This window comes from Chiloscyllium plagiosum, unplaced genomic scaffold (genome assembly GCF_037043375.1).
Source record: "Chiloscyllium plagiosum isolate Xiang-an unplaced genomic scaffold, Cpla_swu_hap1 HiC_scaffold_7, whole genome shotgun sequence".
Lineage (NCBI taxonomy): Eukaryota > Metazoa > Chordata > Chondrichthyes > Orectolobiformes > Hemiscylliidae > Chiloscyllium > Chiloscyllium plagiosum.
The window spans coordinates 115,986,751-116,003,134 of record NW_028270145.1 but is presented as its reverse complement, the minus strand read 5'-3'; the positions used below and the strand labels follow the sequence as shown (position 1 = coordinate 116,003,134).

At 43.5% G+C, this 16,384-nt stretch overlaps 1 protein-coding gene across 1 annotated transcript in view; it reads left to right on the top strand.

The window, feature by feature from the left end:
* map3k2 (mitogen-activated protein kinase kinase kinase 2) overlaps positions 1-16,384 on the top strand; it is a 122,352-nt gene that overhangs the window by 63,079 nt on the left and 42,889 nt on the right. The gene's annotated exons all lie outside the window — the stretch shown is intronic.

The window sequence follows — 16,384 nt, the reverse complement described above, 5'->3', positions numbered from 1 at the left end:
TGTCGGCCAGAATGTCAGAGAACTTCCCTGTCTTCCTTAAAATAGTGCCTTGGGATCTTTTCATGTACATCTGAGAGGGCAGACGGATTCTCCTGTGAAAGATTGGAGACACGAAGGAGCTTTTGTTTACACAACCTGCAGTGGAATCCCTCGTGTCTTCTCCACACAGACAGCTAAAGTAAAAAAAAAAGTCTTGTTGCTGCAGAGAAGGATGCAACAAAGGCTGAGGCCTAATATTCCCAAGGTATCTTTACAAATGAGGATGGCACTGTGCCTGGTATAGTGAGCCTAATTTACCTGTGTTTACAGAAGCATGTTGAATTGCAAAACCAGATTTTGCAACAATACTTCTGTTAACATGTCCACTTGGGACATCCTATCAAAGTCAGCAAGACTGTTCATTGGTATAACACACGAGAAAGCCAGTTGGCTTGGCTTGTCTGTGCTGGCTCTCTTTGAGAGAGCTGTCCAGTTAGTTCCACTGCACCTGCTGTTTCCCCCTAGCCATAGGATAGTCACTGTTTTAGTTGTTTACCCAGTTCCCTTTTGGAAGTTACTGTCTGCTTCCATCAATCTTTCAAGCTGATCCACCCTGTTTCAGATGCTAACAATCCCCTGTGGTTTGTTAACCAATTATCTTAAATCTGTGGCCTCTGATTACTGCCCTGGCACACAGTTTCTCTTTACTGTTCTTGTGTAGTTTTTAACACCAGTATTACATTCATGGCCAAAGTAATTTTGAAGTACAGTCACGGTTGTAGGAAATGCTCTGGCTAATTTATACACAGCAAGATGTCACACAAAATGTATTATGAGTAGATCATTAGTTTTAGTCATTTTCTTTGAAAGATGGCATCTCTGATAAGGTCGTACTTACTCAGTCCTGATTTAAAGGCAAGTGCTCCAGTGTAAGGGATCATTTGAGGAACAAGGAGATACATTTAAGGGAGAGGACAAGACAGAGAATGGTTGCAATTAAGAGTACTGATTATTAGAGCTGCTGGAGACCTCTGTTAACTTTTTTTATTCATTCATGGGATGAGGGCATCATTGGCTAGGCCAACATTTATAACCTATCCCTAATTGCCCAGAGGACAGTTAAGAGTCAACCACATTGCTGTGTGTCTAGACTCACATGAAGGCCAGACCAGGTAAGGATATCAGTTTCCTTTGCTAAAGGACATTAGTAAACCAAATGATAATCAACAATGGTCTTCATTAGACTCATAATTTGGGAGATAAAAACAATGACTGCAGACGCTGGAAACCAGATTCTGGATTAGTGGTGCTGGAAGAGCACATCAGTTCAGGCAGCATCCAAGGAGCAGTAAAATCGACGTTTCAGGCAAAAGCCCTTCATCAGGAATAAAGGCAGAGAGCCTGAAGCGTGGAGAGATAAGCTAGAGGGGGGTGGGAGTGGGGAGAAAGTAGCATAGAGTACAATAGGTGAGTGGGGGAGGGGATGAAGGTGATAGGTCAGGGAGGAGAGGGTGGAGTGGATAGGTGGAAAAGGAGATAGGCAGGTAGGACAAGTCCAGACAAGTCATGGGGACAGTGTTGAGCTGGAAGTTTGGAACTAGGGTGAGGTGGGGGAAGGGGAAATGAGGAAACTGTTGAAGTCCACTTTGATGCCCTGGGGTTGAAGTGTTCCGAGGCGGAAGATGAGGCGTTCTTCCTCCAGGCGTCTGGTGGTGAGGGAGCGGCGGTGAAGGAGGCCCAGGACCTCCATGTCCTCGGCAGAGTGGGAGGGGGAGTTGAAATATTGGGCCAAGGGGCGGTGTGGTTGATTGGTGTGGGTGTCCCGGAGATGTTCCCTAAAGCGCTCTGCTGGGAGGCGTCCAGTCTCCCCAATGTAGAGGAGACCGCATCAGGAGCAATGGATACAATAAATGATATTAGTGGATGTACAGGTAAAACTTTGATGGATGTGGAAGGCTCCTTTAGGGCATTGGATAGAGGTGAGGGAGGAGGTGTGGGCACAGGTTTTACAGTTCCTGCGGTGGCAGGGGAAGGTGCCAGGATGGGAGGGTGGGTTGTAGGGGGGCGTGGACCTGACCCCTCCATCCACGCATCAATGAATTTAATACACGCCGTGACGTTGAACAGTTCTTCCGTCGTCTCCGCCTCCGAGCTTACTTTCACAATCAGGATTCCCGCCCACCTTCCGAGGACCCCTTCGCCTACCTCTAACACACTGCATCAACTTGGACACACCGCCTGGCCTATTACCTGCCCTCAACCTCTTCATTTCCAACTGCCGCCGGGACATTAACCGCCTCAACCTGTCTACCTCTCTCCCCCACTCCAACCTCTCACCCTCACAACGCGCAGCCCTCCAATCCCTCTGCTTCAATCCCAACCTCACCATCAAGCCAGCGGATAAAGGGGGCGCAGTGGTAGTCTGGCGCACTGACCTCTACACCGCTGAAGCCAAACGCCAACTCAAGGACACCTCTTCCTACTGCCCCCTCGACCATGACCCCACCCCCCATCACCAAACCATCATCTCCCAGACCATACAGAACCTCATCACCTCAGGAGGTCTCCCACCCACAGCTTCCAACCTCATAGTCCGGGAACCCCGCACTGCCCGGTTCTACCTCTTTCCCAAGATCCACAAGCCTGACCACCCTGGCCGACACATTGTCTCAGCATGCTCCTGCCCCACTGAACTCATCTCTACCTACCTCGACACCGTCCTATCCCACCTAGTCCAGGAACTCCCCACATACGTTCGAGACACCACCCACGCCCTCCACCTCCTCCAAGACTTCCATTTCCCTGGCCCCCAAAGCCTCATCTTCACCATGGATATCCAATTCCTCTACACCTCCATCTGCCATGACCAGGACCTCCAAGCCCTCCGTTTTTTCCTCTCCAGACGTCCCCAACAGTACCCTTCCACCGACACTCTCATTCGTTTGGCCGAACTGGTCCTCACCCTTGACAATTTCTCCTTCGAATCCTCCCACTTCTTCCAGACCAAAGGGGTAGCCATGGGCACACATATGGGCCCCAGCTATGCTTGTGTCTTTGTTGGCTACGTAGAACAGTTGATCTTCTGTAATTACACCGGCACCACTCCCCACCTCTTCCTCCGCTACATTGATGACTGCATTGGCGCCACCTCGTGCTCCAGCGAGGAGGTTGAGCAATTCATCAACATCACCAACACATTCCACCCTGACCTTAAATTTACCTGGACCATCTCTGACACCTCCCTCCCCTTCCTGGACTTCTCCATCTCCATTAATGACGACCAACTTGACACTGACATTTCTTACAAACCCACCGACCCACAGCTACCTGGATTACACCTCTTCCCACCCTACCTCTTGCAAAAATGCCATCCCGTATTCCCAATTCCTCCGCCTCCGCCGTATCTGCTCCCAGGAGGACCAGTTCCACCACAGAACACACCAGATGGCCTCCTTCTTTAGAGACCGCAATTTCCCTTCCCACGTGGTTAAAGATGCCCTCTAACGCATCTCGTCCACATCCCGCATCTCTGCCCTCAGACCCCACCCCTCCAACAGTAACAAGGACAGAACGCCCCTGGTGCTCACTTCCACCCTACCAACCTTTGCATAAACCAAATCATCCGCTGACATTTCTGCCACCTCCAAACAATCCCCACCACCAGGGATATATTTCCCTCCCCACCCCTTTCCGCCTTCCGCAAAGAACGTTCCCTCCGTCACTACCTGGTCAGGTCCACGCCCCCCTACAACCCAACCTCCCATCCTGGTGTATAGTTCCTTGAAAGAGGGATCGCAGGAAGACAGGGTAGTGAAGAAGACAATGCTTACCTTTATTGGTCAGTGCATTGAGTATATGAGTTGGGAATGTCATCTTGTGACTGTACAGGATATTGATCAGGTCACTTTTAGAATACTGTGTACAATTCTGGTCACCCTTCTATCGGAAGAATGTTATTAAACTTGAAAGGGTGTAGAACAGATTTATAAGGATGTTGCCAGGATTGGAGGCTTTGATCTAAAGAAGAAGCTGAATAGCTGAGACTGTTTTCCTTGGACTATTGGAGGTGGAGAGGTGAGAGGGGAAACATTTTGAAAGGGACCTAAAGGGTAACCTTTTCATAGAGGGGGGTGATGCGTGTATGGAACAAGCTGCCAGACGGAATGGTGGAGGAGGGTACAATTGCAACATTGTGCTTATAATCAAAGGCATCTGGATGGGTACATGAATACAAAGGGCTTTGAGGGATATGGGCCAAACGCTGACCAATGGGACTCGATCAGTTTAGGCTATCTGGTTGATGCAGAGTTGAACTGAAGGGTCTGTTTCCATGCTGTATGACTCTTATGACTATCTATTGGTATTAGAAAAGAAAGAGAACAACTGAAGCGAGAGTTGATCCTTGTGAAAGAGAATTTCTGGGTAATTATTGGAAAATAAGAAAACGGGTGCATTGAGTAGGAATTTTATGTCTCTCTTCACTGTAAAGGATTCAAATAGCATCCCAAAAATAATTGAAAATAGCTTTCCAAATTTCCCTATGTTCTAGAAATGTCACATCCGATTGGAAAGTAACCAGTATTGCTCACAGAGTCATGGAGATGTACTGCATGGAAACAGACCCTTTGGTCCAACCCGTCCATGTCGACCAGATATCCCAACCCAATCTAGTCCCACCTGCCAGCACCCGGCCCATATCCCTCCAAACCCTTCCTATTCATATACCCATCCAAATGCCTCCTAAATGTTGCAATTGTACCAGCCTCCACCACTTCCTCTGGCAGCTCATTCCATACACGTACCGCCCTCTATATGAAAAAGTTGCCCCTTAGGTCTCCTCTGTACAATAAGGAAAGAGGTAGGAAGCAGGAAACTACAGGCAGTTAGCTTCATATCTGCCGTATGGAAAATGTTATAGCAGACATCTTAGAAAGTCCAAATGTAATCAAGCAGATTGGTTTTGTAAAACGGAAATCATGTTGACTAACCCGCTGGAATTCTTTTAAGTACATGCAGTTTCGATGAAAGGACACCTATTAACCTGGAGCTCAGGTTTCCAAGAAGTGTTTGGTTAAGGTGCAGTGTCAAAGGTTACAACACAAAATAAGAGCTCTTGGTGTTTGGAATAACATATTAGTATGGATAGAGGATTGATTGGCTAATAGGAAGCAGAGTTTAAGCACAAATGAGTCATTTTCAGTTTGACAAGCCGTACCTAGTGGAGTGCCACAGGGCTCAGTGCTGGGAACTTAACTGTTTAGTCTTCACAATGATTTGGATGAAATGTATGGTTGCTCAATTTGTATGGATGCGTAGATAAATCATATAGTAAGTTGTGAAGTGTACACAGAAATTGTGCAAATTGGTAAAACTAGGTTCCTTGAGTGGCCGAACAAATGGCTGATGATAATGTGGGGAAGATGTGATTATGTCCACTTTGGAAGAAAGAGCAGTAAACCAGTATCTTATTGCAATGGAGGACGATTGCAGAACTTGGAGAAACAGAGGGATTTGGGTGTCCTAGTACAGGAAGCTCTTATTTTTCCCCCTGCCTAATCTTATTTTGTTTAAAAATTGTTTATTGTTTGGGGCTTGTTTGTTTTGTTGTCATTTAGTGTTTCATTTTGAGTTGTTTACGTGCATTGTTACTGTCGATCACCATTGCAAATCGATGTCCAGTGCTATGCTGCTACATCCCAGATAAACTCTTACTTTTGTGCTTTATCTTCGTTCGTGACATGTGGCCTTCGCTGGTTGTGTAATCATTCATTGCCCTTTCCTAGGAGCCCATCTACCTCCTTCAATTGCTGCAGTCCATTTGATGTAGGTACAGAGCTCTGGCCATGGTCAAGGGGCCTTGCCTCCCTTTTGTCCTTGTTTTCCGAGCTGTTTCGCCTGACCTCATCTTGCCACGGCTTTACTTCCTGGTCTCGTCTTCTCCCCTGAGCTTTGTTATCTTTGTCAGGTTTTGCTCTCACAGTGTCACATTTTCTGAATAAAATAGAATTTTTGTTATTGTCACATGTACTCAAGTACAGGCGTACAGGATACAGTGAAAAATGTTTGCAGTGTCACCCCACATGGAACCATCTTGGGTGCAAAGTACCTAGGCACAAACATTAGATACAAAATAGAGAAGTAGAGGAAAAAAGTGCATTACCTTACAGTTATTCATAGTATAAGTTAGAAAAATAAGAAATAAAAGTTAATAAGATGAACATTACAGACTTCCTGTAAAGGGCCTGCAATAGATCAGCTCAGGGGGTTTCCACACCTAGTCTGATTGTGCTCACAAGCCACTGACCACCCACACCGGACCATAGTCCAACAACTGTCCTGGCCTCGCTAAGGTCTCCGTCCCGCTGACCCTCCGCCCGGGTCTCCGTCCCGCTGACCCTCCGCCCGGGTCTCCGTCCCGCTGACCCTCCGCCCGGGTCTCCGTCCCGCTGACCCTCCGCCCGGGTCTCCGTCCCGCTGACCCTCCGCCCGGGTCTCCGTCCCGCTGACCCTCCGCCCGGGTCTCCGTCCCGCTGACCCTCCGCCCGGGTCTCCGTCCCGCTGACCCTCCGCCCGGGTCTCCGTCCCGCTGACCCTCCGCCCGGATCTCCGTCCCGCTGACCCTCCCCGCTCCGCCTGGGTCTCCATCCCGCTGACCCTCCCCGCTCCACCCGGGCCTTCATCCCACTGACCCTCTGCCGGGGCCTCCATCCCGCTGACCCTCCCCTCTCCATGCTTTCTACCTTCTCATTCAGATTGTTTATGTTAGTCCTGAAAATGTGTTGCTGGAAAAGCGCAGCAGGTCAGGCAGCATCCAAGCAGCAGCCTGTTTATGTTAGTGACTAGCAACAGATTATTTGCTCGAATAGAGATGATAAAGATATATTCAAAATTGTAAGTCGTTTAGATAGTGTAAATATGAAAAATGCATTCTCATTTGTCATTGTCTTAGCCAGCAAAGTAAAAATGTCAGGTAAGGAAAAGGGAGAGGTTAGAAGTTTGAAAGAAGTGCAAACATTTTATTTACAAATTGCTTGATTCAGAATCTATAAATGTTGCCAAAGGAAAAGTATTTCAAAAATAATATTTTAGAAGTCATTAGAGAGAGCAGTTGATTGGAGCTAATAGATATAGCTTCACGAAGCCAGTGAAAGCATGCCAAGTGCGCATAGAATGTTAAAAAGTCTGAAGTTTAAATATCAGCAACTTTGAATAGGTGTGAAACATATTGCCAATGCAGGAATTTAGGCATTTAAAGCAGACTTACTGTATGTTCACCATCAACAAGGTACACGTGATGGATTATTCGCTACCTGCCTCAATGAGTGCAGGTCAACAACACTCAAGAAGCTCAACATCATCTGGAACAAAAGTTATTTGATTGGCACCACATCAGCAACCTTCAACATTCCTTTCTGACCCACTGATGCTCCTTAGCAACAGTGTACCATCTACAAGATACACTGAAGTAACTCCCCAAAGCTGATTCAACAGCACTTTCCAAATCTGTGCCCTCTGTCATCTAGAAGAACAAGAGTGGCAGATGCATGCTAATATCTCCATCTGACAGATCTCCTCCAAGTCACTCATCATCCTGACTTGGAAATATATCTCTGTTCCATTGCTGGAAAATCCTGGAACTAACTCCCTTTCTAATAGCATTGAGAGTGTCCCGAAACCACAGTGACTGTAGTATTTCAAGAAGCCAGCTCATCATTGCCATCTCCAGGGCATTTATGGATAGGTGATAAAGGTTAGCCCAGTCAGTGAAACCACATCAACAAATAAAACAAAGTATAATGTTTAATTTTAATTCTCTGCTAAAGAAGGTCCTAAGGAACCGAGTTTTAACAATGCTTAAGTGAAAGTCATTTCACTTGTGGGTGTGATTTTCAGGAACACAAACCTGACTTTGTGATGACACATGTACGTGAATCATAAAATGGTAGTTTGCTTGCATAGTAACTGAATAGGAAGCAAGTCAGGTTGTGATGTTTGTTGCAAGAGTAAGGTAGTATTAAAAGTAAAGGTGCTTTCGCGTGTTATGGTTAAGGTATTGGTGAGGACACATCTGGGGTACTGTATACTTATAACTTTGCTGTCCGTATTGAAGGAAGAATATGATGGCACTTGAAGTTGAGCATTGAATATTCACTTGACTGATTCCTGTGCTGAAAGGATTGTCTTATGAGGAAAGTTTGGACAGGTCAGGTGGGCATTCCTTAAAGTTTAGATGAGTGAGAGGTCATCTTGTTGTTATAAATAAGATCCTGAGAAGACTTGACCAGGTGGATGTTGAAAGGATGTTTCCTGTTTTGGAGAGATAGACTTAGAGAACACAGTTTAAAATTAAGGAGTGTCCCATTTAAGACAGAGATGAGTTTTTTTCTGTCTCAGTAGTTGTTAGCCTGTGGGATTTTCTTTCTCATAGTATGGTGGAGGTCATATCCTTAAATATTATTAAAGCTGAGTTTAATAGATTCTTGACTGATAAGAAAGTCAAAGGTTGGGGTCATCAGGAAAGTTAGAGTCCATAATCAGATCTGCCATGATCTTGTTAAATGACTTAGCAAACTCCTGGAGCCAAACGGTCCACTTCTCCTGATTTATGGAGAACGATTATACTGTTATGAATGTTCGTAATATAGTATTTAAGAACTTGAGGCCTCACATTGGGGACAATGAATTTTAGCTTTTTGGTTCTGTGAAGGTTTGATTGATTTTGCTTTTTTTGTTAGGAAGATCAGAAAGTCATTTTGAACATATGGTTCACAGCAGCATTTACAACAAGTATTGTGGTTTCAGCTAAATGATCAGCAAGCAGACTGGAGAGAGAGAATTGTCAAGGTGTTTGCAGGTTTGAGTTTCACAACCACCAAAGCAAGAGCGAGAGAGAAAAGGAGCCTTAAACAGGTTCCTGCAGTGGGAAGAGGCAATAACATTGAGGGCTGGGGAGAAGTCCTGAATTGCTTAGAGATCAGAAGGCTATGGGGGTGTCAGAGTGGAAAACATCTTGCAAGGCTATTGAAGAAATTAGTTTAAGAAACCCATGTTAAGTGATAGTGAGCTGAGTTAAGAGTTTGCTTTAAAGATCTCAGGCAGCAACACTAACTGAAGAGTATTGTATGTAGTGAATGCCCAGCTGTGTGCTACTAGAAAATCGATTACAACCATGGCAGCTGAGAGTGGAAATAGGTATGACTCTTCATGAGACCGGAGTGTCTGTAAGGGTATTGCTGGCTTAAACAGATTAGTCTTTCTTCCTGATGTCTAATGAGATCTTGCATTTTTTTCCTTGTCTGATGTAGCTTTTATTTTTATTTTTCTTTTCTGTAATAAACATTATATTCTGTTGTCTAGTATTGCCATTAGCTGGGATTATAACAGTACCAACTGAGTCACTGAGATGGGGATAATGTTTTTCTTTTACATAGTGTGGTGATATATAAAATGCTGTCAGAGAGGGGGGTTTAAGTGAATTCTATAACTTTTAAAATGGAATTGAATACATACATGGAAAAAAATGCTCTCATGACAATGGATTATGAAATAGATAGGCTTTTCAAAGATTCATCACAGGCACGGGCTGACTGACCTTTCGATATTCTGCAAACCTCTGATTGCACGCATTGACTGCTGAGGCTTGAACACCTAATAGTCTGATTTATATAGGACTGTTTTCTTGGGAATACATTCACCTCACTGTCATTGTCTATATTAATCTTTATAAGGTATTGTGTCTACAAACCAAAAATCAATTTCAATTGAACTCGCATCCATTTTCACTGATTATCTCTGTCATGCGCATCCATACAGATCTTTTGTAAATTGATTCTGACATTGAATTGAATTGAATTTATTGTCATGTGTACCGAGGCACAGTGAAAAGCTTTGTCTTGCGAGCAATACAGGCAGATCACATTGTTATGTAGCGTAGATAGTAAATAATAGGTAAACAGCAGCTAAAACAAAAACACAGGTACAGGCGAATGTTAAGAGTTTGTGAGTCCATTCAGTATTCTAACAACAGTAGGGTAGAAACTGTTGTGAAACCGGCTGGTGCATGTGTTCAGGCTTCTGTACCTTCTCCCCGATGGTAGATTTTGTAGAAAAGCATTGCCAGGGTGGGATGGATCTTTGAGAATGCTGGCGGCCTTTCCTTGACAGCGGGCCTGGTAGGTGGATTCTACAGATGCGAGGTTGGCCTTTGTGATTGTCCGGGCCGAGTTCTGTTACTGTCTCTGATCTTGAATGGTACAGTTGCCATACCAGGTAGTGATACATCCAGACAGAATGCTCTCGATGGTGCACCTATAAAACGTTGGCAAGGGTATTCACCGTCATGCCAAATTTCCTCAGCTGCATATGGAAGAAGAGACGTTATTGGGCCTTTGTAACCAGTGCATCCACATGAAGAGTCCAAGAAAGCTTGTTGTGGATGACCACTCCCAGGAGCTTGACACTCTCCACTTGTTCCACCTCTGTGCTGTCAATGAGTACGGGGGGCATGAGTAACATCCCACCGAAAGTCAATAATGAGTTCCTTGGTTTTGCTGGCATTGAGAGCTAGGTTGCTCTCCGTGCACCATTTTTCCAGGTCTTCCACCTCCCATCTGTGGTCTGTTTAGTCTCCAAATGAGGTTCGACCGACTATGGCGGTATCATCAGTGAACTTGTAAATGGTATTCGTCTGGTATTTGACAACGCAGTCATGGGTATACAGTGAGTACAGTAAGGGACTGAGTACGCACCCCTGGGGCGCTCCAGTGTTGAGTGTTAGTGAGGATAAAATATTGTCTCCAGTCTTCACTGATCATGGCCTACGGGTCAGGAAACTGAGGATCCAGTTGCAGAGAGTGGGGCTTAATGACATTCTATTAGCAAAACTTACACTACAAAACAAAGTATCTGATTCATGTTTCTGAAGAGCTTTGGGAAATGCTGAGAATGTGAAAAGCCTATTTTAAATGCAATGTGCCTTTTCAATTAATGTCTTTCTTTTTTAAAATTCACTTATGGACGTGGGTGTCACTGGCTCGGCCAACATTTATTGCCCTTGAGGAGGTGATGGTGAGCTACCTTCTTGAACCACTGCAATTCATTTGATTATGTAACCCACAATGCCATTAGGAATGGAGTTCCAGGATTTTGACAGTGAGGAAATGGTGATTATATTTCCCAATCAACTTGGTGAGTTCCTTATTGGGGAATATGCAGGTAGTGGTGTTTCCAGGTATCTGCTGCCCCTGTCCTAGACACAAGTATTTGTGGGTTTGGAAGGTGCTGTCTAACCATCATGAATTTTTGCAGTGCATCTTGTAGATGGTACACGCTATTGGTACTGATGGACTTGACTGTTTGTGGATATGTGTCAATCAAGGAGGCTGCTTTGTCCTGGATGGTGTAAAGCTTCTTGAATGTTGTTGGAGCTGCACCCATCCAGGCAAGTGGGGCTTATGATATCACACTCATGACTTGTGCTTTGTAGATAGTGGACAGGTTTTGGGGAGTCAAGGGGTGAGTTACTTGCTGCAAGATTCCTAGCCGCTGACCTGCTTTTGTATCCAAAGTATTTATATGAGTAGACTAGTTCAGTTTCTGGTAGCTGGTTGTGGGGGATTCGATGATGGTGACAATGTGAATGTCATTTGGCGATGGTTAGATTCTCTCTTGTTGGAGGTAATCATTACCCGGCACCTATGTGGTGCATGTGTGACTTGCTACTGTTCACTCCAGGCCTGGATACTGTCCTGATCTTGCATTTGTGCATGGTCTACTTCAATATCTAAGGAATCTCAAATAGGAATATTGTTCAGTCATCAGTGATCATCCCACTTCTGACCTTAGGGCAGAGGGAAGGTCATTGATGAGGCAACTGAAAATGATTAGGTGAATGACAATATGTGAATGTGATGATGCAGTGGCACTGTCCCTATCTCCTGACCCAGGAGGCCTAGTTAGTCATACCTGCTGTGACGGTGTGTAGTAACCTCTCTGAACGTCTTGATTAGAAAAGATCTACAAAAAGATGGTTGGGGCTTCTGGCGATACATCATTTCTCAGTGTTTTGAATGTAGTACCTCTGTTGCCAGAGCTTCAGGGTCTCTTGGAGTGATGAGAATTTTGTGGGCTATCTAGAAAACATAGAGCTGTAAGACTGGCTGAGCTGCTGTCTGAGATCTGCTCTGGACACAATGGGCCAACTGGCCTGATTCTGTACTGTATACATTTTGATTTGATGGATTTGAATTTTATCCATCCCTGCTCTGCACAAAGCAAATTTTCAGAGTGAGGGTGAAACAGGTTCTGTTACAGAGTGAAGCGAGCAAGTGGAGTCGAGCAGTTGTGTTGTCGAGATTATGTAAATAGCAACAGTAGAGGGCTGTTAGTACCCCAGCTAAACTATCATGTGATAAGAGCTCAGTGCTATTACAAAATACGTACGGGGCCAGCAAACTGAAGTGAAACTTCCACAGTGATCAACAAAGCAAACCAAAGTGGTGATAAAGAGACAGGAGAATTTGACAGGCACTGAAAAGAACAAAAAGAGCAGAGAAAGAGGAGCCAAAAGATGCTGCCTTTGAGCCTACTCTGCCATTCAATGAGATCATGATTAATTTTCTACTTCAACTTCATTTTCCTGCAGTGTCTCTTGATATTTTTAAAATGTAGAAATCTAATGCTGTCACTCATGAACATATTCAATAACTGAGCTTCCAGAACTCTCTGAGGAAGCGAACATGGTCATTCAAAAGGCTCTGTATGTATGGTAGGTACTCAGCTGGAGTCCTTGAACTGCAGAGTGACGGTTTGAGTGTAAGAATATAGAATATCCTTTATTGTCACGTCTACTCAAGTATGGAAGTACAGGACTGCAGTGAAAGGTTTGCTGTGTGCCACATTTTATGATTTGATGGAGTTGAACTTTGCCTTTCCCTGCTATTTACAAAGCCAACTTGCAGAGTGAGGGTGAAACAGGTTGTGTTACAGAGTGAAGCGAGGAAGATCCAAAATACAGCAAGAAAGGTAAAGAGAAAGGAAAAAAAAAAGTTACATTGCAGTTGTTGAGAAACCCCTTTAATAAGTTTCACCACGTCCATAACCCAGAGTGAGAACTCGAGGACTGGATAGGAAGTGTGGTAGCAACTCTGGCAAGTTCAGAGATTGGGGAAATGTCAAATGAAAAGGCATGTTAATGAATGCACAACAAGAAGCAATAGATGGAAAGCTGGAAGGGGTGGCAAGACCAGGGAGAACCACACACTGCAGGATGAACTGAAATAAATGATGTTGGTATTTGAGCTGCAAGGGCATAAAGTGTTGATGTCCAGAAGGGATCTGGATGATCTTGTTTATAAATAGCTGGCAGGCACAGCAAGATATTAGAAAGGCAAAAGGTTTGCAAACTTTTATTCCAAGATTTATGTACAGGAGTAAAAATGTCTTGGTTCATAGGAACATGTGTACATCCAAGTTACGAGCAAGAACAGACTGCTCATCCTCTTGAACTTGCTGTGCCATTCACTAAGCTGGTGGCTGATCCCATTCTTCCACACTCCCACCTTTCACCCCTCGCTTATCAAGAACCTGCCTGTCTCTGCTGTGAAAGGATTCAAAGACTTCACTTTGGGGGTCTTCCTCAAAAACTGGCAAAGACTGTAGACCTTCTGAGAAAAAAAATTCTCCTCCTTTCTGTCTTAACTGGGTAGCCCTGATCTTTAAACGGTGATCCTTAATTTGAGATTCTCCTATAAAAAGAATCGTCCTTTCCAAATGCACCTTGTCAAGACCCCTCGGGATCATGTATATTTTAATCAAATCAACCCAAACTCTGCTATATCGCAGTGGATACAAGTTGCCTATCTAACCTTTCCCTGTGAGACAATGCCCCCATTACAGCTTTTGGTCCAGTAAACTTTGAGAACTACTTCCAATATATTTGCATTCTTCCTTAAATAAAGAAACCAATACTAAACATGGTATTCCAAATGTGACACCTCAGATGACATCCACAGCTTCACCATAGCCTCTCTACTTTTGTATTCACTTCCCCTCACAATAAGCAGTAACATTCTATTAATTCTACCAATTACTCTGTCTCTATGATTCATGCATGAGGACACCCAGATCTGTGTTCGAACTTTGCAAACTCCCATCATTTAGATAGGACGACTGCAAAAGAATCATATTATCTAAATGGACATGTTCACTTTTTGCTTTGTTATACTCCCACACACGTATCCTCTTTTTTTATCCTTTTATAATCTCTTTATGTTCTCTTCACAACTTAGTTTCCTACCTACTTTTGTGTCATCAGCAAATTTATCAATCATACCAATGCTCCCTTCATCCATGTCATTGTTATAAATTGTGTGAAACCTTGGTAAGACCACACCTGGAGTATTGTGTGCTATTTTGATCCTCTTACCTAACCAATTATATAGTTGTGTGATAAATGTTCAGCATGTATTATTTTTATTATCTGCAATCTTGTGTTCTAAAGGTAACCAAGTATAACTTTAAACTTGCTTTGTACTTCTGTGCTGTGTATGTTGTGAAGAGAAGGTATAGTTTTAGCTTTAATTTGAGTTCTGAGTATGTTAGCAGATTGTCTGGAAATTTGCTTTGATGCATTTAAAGGAGTAAAAGGCTTTTTAAAAACCCCTTAGATTAACAGTTTGGTATTTAGAAACAAGGGTAGAAGATAGAAAAAAGAAATTTGGACTTCACCTGACAAAGAAGCAGTGCTCTGAAAGCTTATGATTTTAAATAAACCTGTTGGACTATAACCTGGTGTCGTGTGATATCTGACTTTGTCTAGCCCAGACCAACACTCCACATCTCCACATCATGGCTCCTATGACACAGGGAGACAAAGACAGAAACAAGTTAGCATATATACTCAACTAATAGTCAATCTCATGTAAACGTCGACCCCCTATTTTTGGTCAAATAACCTGGAATTTTCCATATATTTCGTGTAAAAGTCAACCCTAGTTCTTCACAGATTGACGTTTATGAGTCAGTGTTCCAGCTGTCACACCCCGCTCCAGGTTTCCAGTCTGCCGATTGTTCCACTCTGCTCCTGGTCTTCCAGTCTGCTGGCTGCTGTGTTCTGCTCCAGGTTTTCAAAATTACCATAATTCATTTTTCTCCCCCCTTCTTCATTTGTTTAGAGGTCAATTGGGTTTCTGCTAATGATATGGTATGAATTTTGATGGGCATGAAATGCAGCCCCTCCAAAGTAGTATCCGTGTAATAGGTAAAAACAATGACTGCAGATGCTGGAAACCAGATTTTGGATTAGTGGTGCTGGAAGAGCACAGCAGTTCAGGCAGCATCCAAGGAGCATGTAATAGTCAACCCCATAAGTTTAACCTTAAAAAGTGTTCAAAAAAATTGACTATTACTCGAGTATATAGTTTTTAGAAAGGCAGAAACATCTCGAACGTCAAGGCATGTGCAGGTTTCTTTCAGAGAAAGAAGCAGGTCATCGAGACAGAAAAAAGGTCTCTAACAGGAGCAGAGTAGTTTAGCAGTCTCCAAAATAGTCTCAGAAGAAGAAAAGAAGTCCTGAGTAACTTAAAGTACATAAGGGAAAAGCACTAGAAACAAAAGGTTGTAGAAGAGGAGTTTAAAGAACTGATGTTATGAAATAAGTGAGCTGTATTAGCAGTTTAAGAGTCTCAGAAAGAGACATAGAAAAACATAGAATATCGATGTTTACCTGCAAAGAGTCTCAATTACAGCCATGATCACTGAACAAGATCTTTCAAATGGTAACAGGGCGACCATTCACTTAAGTTTGAGTATCTGTAAGCTTGTCATTGAGGATAAAAGGGTTGAATCTTTCAATTTAATATGTGTGATAGTGTTCTGAATTATTCTTGTAAGTGTAAAATATTTCTTTTCTTTTTGTTTGTAATAAACTTCATTGTCTTGTTAAAAGTTTATAGATAACCTCTTGGAAATTTGTTCAGTGACTAACAAATTGCAGAAATAAAATTATGGCCTATCAAGCCAAGTTTCAGTCTGGGGTCTGACATTGCTGCTATTAACATCAACTAGAATGATAAGACTTTGCCACTGAAGGAATTCAGTGGTGGTTCATCAAGCTAATTCCTGGTGGAGGGAATTTCCAGTAAAGAGAGATTCAAGAGACTGGCCCAATATTCTCCTGAGTTTACATGAATGAGAGGTGGTCTAATTGGTGCAGAAAGGATGGTCCCACTGTCTGACCTGTCTCAAATCAGGAGGGCATTCTCAGAATTGGGACAAGCCATTTTGGACTGAAATTATGGGGAATTTCTTCACTCAAATGGTAGTGAATCTTTGGTGTTTTTGACTCAAAAGGCCTATGGCAGCTCAGTCACTGAGTGTATTAAGACCGATTGATGTTCTAGATAAT